This window comes from Sapajus apella, unplaced genomic scaffold (assembly GCF_009761245.1).
Source record: "Sapajus apella isolate SASKATOON/1434 unplaced genomic scaffold, GSC_monkey_1.0 scaffold3764, whole genome shotgun sequence".
Lineage (NCBI taxonomy): Eukaryota > Metazoa > Chordata > Mammalia > Primates > Cebidae > Sapajus > Sapajus apella.
The window spans coordinates 1-5,850 of record NW_022440690.1 but is presented as its reverse complement, the minus strand read 5'-3'; the positions used below and the strand labels follow the sequence as shown (position 1 = coordinate 5,850).

At 53.4% G+C, this 5,850-nt stretch overlaps 1 non-coding gene across 1 annotated transcript; it reads left to right on the top strand.

Moving 5' to 3' along the window:
• The first annotated feature begins 3,447 nt into the window (after positions 1 to 3,447).
• LOC116547604 lies at positions 3,448 to 3,551 on the top strand. Its single transcript, XR_004267112.1, has one exon. It is a non-coding gene; the product is annotated as a U6 spliceosomal RNA (small nuclear RNA).
• Positions 3,552 to 5,850: the final 2,299 nt, after the last annotated feature.

Genomic DNA, 5,850 nt, shown 5'->3' with positions numbered 1-5,850 from the left:
TCTCTGTTCCTGAAGTCCTATCAGCTAAAATTGGAACCTTGCGTCTGATGTGTGGGCCGCACAAAAAGTTCACTGTACCCCCAGTGCCATCATCAGAGACATTCGAACTGCGAACCAGGATGCCCAGCGGGCGTTTCACACTGTAGACAGCCCTCCCCAGATGTCAGAGCAGGACTCCTGTTAGCACCACGCTCGTGCCCGCCTCTTCCACAGGGCAGGACAGTGGTGTCACTGAACCCTCACAACCTGCGGCTGCTGCTTCCGCCAGCACCACGGGACCTGACCCAGGAGATCCCTGAGTCCTGCTGGGTAGACAAGGAGATGGCTGTGCTGTGCCAACACACCTGCTGCACCTGGAGAAACTCCTCTGGGAAAACTGAGACCCACAGGCACAAGATAAGAAAAATAGGAGGCCGGGCGCGGTGGCTCACGCCTGTAATCCCGGCTCGTTGGGAGGCCGAGGCGGGCGGATCACGAGGTCAAGAGATCAAGACCATCCTGGCCAACATGGTGAAACCCTGTCTCTACTAAAAATATAAAAATTACCTGGGCACATGCCTGTAATTCCAGCTACTCGGGAGGCTGAGACAGGAGAATCGCTTGAACCTGGGAGGTGGAGGTTGCGGTGAGCCGAGATGGCACCACTGCACTCCAGCCTGGGTGACAGAACAAGACTCTGTCTCAAAAAAAAAAAAAAAAAGAAAAAGCAAGAAAACAGGCCACAGGGTGGCAGCCGGCCTCACCTAACCTGTGGTCATCTGGTTCATTCAGTTGGTGGCCTTTACACCTGAGTTCTTGACTCAAAGCCATTATGCAAACTGGGATTGCCACATTACCATTAATTTTACCTTGTATTTCCTCTTTTTAAACTTTGCGTTTATTGATCGTTAAATTTCAGTGAAGTGCATCTCCTGGCCCAGCACGTTGAGATGACACAGCAGGAGACTCAAAGCAGACAAGACTGACTCAGCAACAGGCCCCAGATGGACTGAGCCCCTGAACCACGCCCTCCAGGCCTCCCTTATCGCTCGGCTGTGGCTAAAACTACCGTGTCTGAAGGGCTTTGACACTGACTCCTAGACACCACCCAGTGTGGGGAAAGACCGGCAATCCGGACATCAAAACCCAAGTACGGGGTGGGGGGCGGTGGCTCACGCCTGTAGTCCCAGCACTTTGGGAGGCTGAGGCAGGAGGATCTTTTGAGGCCAGGAGTTCACGACCAGCCTGGGCAATATAGTGAGACCCCTGCATCTGCAAAAAGAAAACCTTAAAAATTAGCTGGGTGTGGCGGTGCACACCTGGAGTCCTAGCTCCTGCGAGACAGGTGGGGACGGTTGCTGGAGCCTGGGAGGTGGAGCACGCAGTAAGCCGTGATTCACGCCACTGCACTCCAGGCTGGACAACAGAGTGCCCTGTCTCAAAAAGAAAGAAGAAGAAAAGAAAAAAGAGGAAGAGAAGAGAAGAGAGAGAAGGAAGGGACGGGAAGGGAAGGGAAGGGACGGGACGGGGAGGGAAGGGGAGGGGAGGGGAGGGGAGGGGAGGAAGAAAGAAGGAAAGAAAGAAATTGGCCAGGCGCAGTGACTCACACCTGCAATCCCAACATTTTGGGAGGCCAAGGCAGGAGGATCCCTTGAGCCCAGGAGTTTAAGACCAGCCTGGGCAACATAGGGAGACTCCATCTTTATTTTATTTTATTAAATTTAAAAATATTTTTAAAAGGGGGAAATAGGGAAGTTGTCAGAATCAAAATGGAGTTATTAGTGTAAAAAAAAACACCTGACAGAGCCGGGAAGATTATGACGGCAGGTCCTCAGCCTTGTATGCCTGATAGGAACTACCACGAAAGCTGCAAAAGCCACAGCCTGGCACAGAAACCCTCCTGCAGGGAAGCCTGCCCAGCCCGGGACTGGCATCACCTGCCCATTCATCCTCGCAGCCAAGGATACTCATTTCAAAACAACTGTGTCATCCTCATTTTCCTTTAAAATCCTTTTCATTCCTTTACTTCCCTGAATATACACTAGTTTACTATGGCACACATATTCCCCAAATAAATATCACTTTCCTTTAAAGAGCCTCTTTCTGTTCGATATTTGGGTTTGGAGGTTCTAATTCCATTCTCCAGTACAAGGAGCCCAGGGCCAGGCACGGTGGCTCATGCCTATAATCCCAGCATTTTGGGAGGCCGAGGCGGGCAGATCACCCAGTCAGAAGTTCAAGACCAGCCTGGCCAACATAGTGAAAGCCCATCTCTGCTAAAAATACAAAAATTACCCAGGTGTAGTGGCACCCTCCTGTAGTCCCAGCTACTTGGGAGGCTGAGGCAGGGGAATTGCTTGAACCTGGGAGACAGAGGTCACAGTGAGCTGAGATCACACCAATGCACTCCAGCCTGGATGACAGAGCAAGATTTCATCTCAAAAAAATAATAACAGCAGGGCGTGGTGGCTCACACCTGTAATCCCAGCATTTTGGGAGGCTGAGGTGGGAGGATCACCTGAGGTCAGGAGTTTGAGACCAAACTGGACAACATGACGAAACCCTGTCTCTACTAAAAATACAAAAATTGCCGGGCGTGGTGGCGGGAGCCTGTAATCCCAGCTACTCGGGAGGCTGAGGCGGGAGGATCGCTTGAGTCCCGGAGGAGGAAGTTGCATTGAGCTGAGATCGCACCATTGCACCCCAGGCTGGGCAAGAGTAAAACTCTGTCTCAAATACAAATGATAATAATAAATTTTATAAATAAATAAATGAATGTCACATGAGACCCAGACTGGGCCCCAGGACAGAAAAGAAGACGTTAGGGAAAAACTCAGGGAAGCTGAATAACATGCAGAGTGTGCTTAGTGACTGTGTGTCATTACAGTTCATTCACTGTGACAGACGCACCACGGTAAGATCAAACGTTAATTACAGAGGAAAGCGGGTGTAAGGCGTATGGACACTTCAGCTACCATGGAAACAATAGGGCGATTCCTCAGAAATTGAAAACAGAACTGCTACGGGACCCAGCAGTCCCTCCCCTGGGCCTGGACCCAAAGGAATCGAGCTCACCTCCCATCCAGGCGTCCACGCTCACCTGTCCACCGAAGCACTACCCACAGTGGCCAAAGTGCAGGACCACCTGCATGTCCATCAGCGGCCGGACGGGTAAGGAGACTGTGGAGTGTATGATCACATGGAGAGAGACGACTGTTCAGCCGTAAAAACAGAGGAAAGCCTGATTTGCCGCATGGGTGGACTGGGGGTCATGATACCAGTGCACCCCCACGCCGCGGTGGGCACCAATTTACAGCGGATATACAGCGGCACGGCACAACACACATCTTACATGCATGCAGTAACATTGATGTTTTTAAACATATCTGTAGGAACTTTCCTATCTTTATAGTTTTTCTGTAAATTTAACTTCTAAAATTTAAGGACTTTGTTTTTAGAAACAGCAGCGTGCTCACTTCAGCAGCCCCTGTAGTAAAATCAGAATGACACAGAGATCAGCACGGCCTCTGCGCAAGGATGCCGCAGAAATTCGTGATGTGTTCTGCATTTTCATATCGTAAATAAAAAATAAAACAACACACAAACTGTGCCTCAAAAGATGTCAACTATCTACCAGGCACGGTGGCTCACGCCTGTAATCCCAGCACTTTAGGGGGCTGAGGTGGGCAGATCACCTGAGGTCAGGAGTTCAGGACCAGCCTGGACAACATGGCAAAACCCCATCTCTACTAAAAAATACAAAAATGAACTGGGCGTGGTGGTGAGTGCCTGCAGTCCCAGCTACTCAGGAGGCTGAGGCAGGAGAATCACTTGAACCTGGGAGGCCGAGGTTGCAGTGAGCCGAGATCGCGCCACTGCACTCCAGCCTGGGCGATGGCAAGGCTGTCTCGAAGAAAAAGAAAAAAGAAGCAAGCTGTCAGTGAGGAACACCCGTGCTCTGCCTGCGTCTGCTGCAGGGACGCCTGCCCCCAGCCTGCCCGCACGCCACAGCCCACGGGTCCAGTGGGAAGGCTCACCGGGTGCAGGGCGGCCTCAGGACCCAACCTCAGGTGCACACAGGTGGGTGACAGGGCAGGCAGCGCCACCTGCAGAGACCCGTGGGCACCGCCTCCCATGGTCCCTCTGCCACAGGGTTTCCCAGGATGGGGCTTCAAAGCTAATTTCCCCAAATGCCATAGGAAGTGGCAGTAGGTTTTTTCCTCTGCAACAAATAGCTGAAACTAGGGAATCTGAAAATTGACAAAGGCAATATTTGTTCACTTTAATAAAGTCAAGATGAAGAGATTAATTTTGTTTTCTCAGTATTGTTCAGAATGAGCACTTCTGGGATAAAGCCATACTCAGCTGTCCTGAAATAAGTAAATAAAGAAGTAATGACGCCCAGGCTTCTGGGTGGACAGCGTGCAGAGGGGTGGCCCAGGGTGGATTCCGGTGTGTGGCCTGCGGCTCACCCCAGAAGGTACGTCCAGGGCGCCTGGGCTGCCTGGGCACCTGCGCTGGGCTGGAGGGGACAAACTCAGGCCACTCTCGGCCGGCAAGGAGAAGCTGGTGACCACAGCCCTCGTGATAGAGACCAGCTGGGAGCACGCCGAGCGCAGGGGGCCAGAACCCACCCAGGCGGGGCCGCAGGGCACAGGTTTGATGTGGTTGGGATCTGCGTCCCCGCCCAAATCTCAGGAGGCTGAGGCAGGAGAACTGTAAGCGCCATGTGTTGGAGGAGGGGCCTGGTGGGAGGCGACTGCTGGCCTCGTGATGGTGGGTTCTCGCGAGCTCTGGTTGTGTAAAAGTGTCGCCCTTCCCTCTTCGCTCTCACGCCTGCTCTGGCCACGTGAGCGATTCCTGCGCCACCCTCGCCTTCCGCCTTGAGACTTTCCCGAGGTCTCCCAGCCATGCTTCCTGCACAGCCCGTGGAACTGTGAGTGTTTTCGTTATAAATTACCTGGTCTCAGGTAGTTCTTTGCAGCAGTGGGAGTACAGACTCATAAGGGCAGAAATGCTGCAAAGAGGGACTGGGAAAGGGAAGAGCGTCGTTTACCAGGAAGAGGTGCAGCCAGGAAGGAGGGGGCACAGCCAGCACTGGGCCACAGCCCCTCACCAGCAGCCTGCTGCAAGTCAAGACACAGTACGGGCCCTGTGGTGCGGTGGGCACATGGCTGCATCGCCTCTTTGAGCCCTTGACCCAGCTCTGCCTGCCATCCACCCTCCCCTCTGACTTCAGCACCTCCAGTTTCTTGTAGACAATCTCTTCCAGCCCAGGCCTGCCCCTCGCCCCATGATCAGTTCCTGACCCCCGAATCCAGAAAGAGGTGGCTTTGGGACCGTGGCTTGAGGGTCTGTCTCTGGCTGGGCCTGCTGAGGGGGAAGGATTCCCAGGAGCTGCCCAGGCTGTCTCTGCCCCACACAGATGGAGGGACAGAAATGTGCTCTGATGCTGTTGCTGTGTGACGAAGTCCAGCCCTGCCTGACGTCAGCACACGCTGGGACGCCCCGGTCCTGAGCCCAGACACGTCCTGTCCTGGACAAGAGCTGCTTTGGCTGGGTGTCTGCTCTGGCAACCAGGCTATCCTGATGCGCTTGGTGAAAATCCAGGATGAGGCCGGGCACGGTGGCTCACACCTGTAATCCCAGCACTTTGGGAGGCCGAGGCAAGCAGATCACTTGAGATCAGGAGTTCAAGACCAGCCTGGCCAAGATGGTGAAACCCCATCTCTACCAAAAGGTACACAAATTAGCCAGGCACGGTTGTGCACGCTTGGAATCCCAGCTACTCAGGAGGCTGAGGCAGGGAATCATTTGAACTTAGGAGGCAGAGGTTGCAGTGAGCCAAGATTGTACCACTGCACTCCAGCC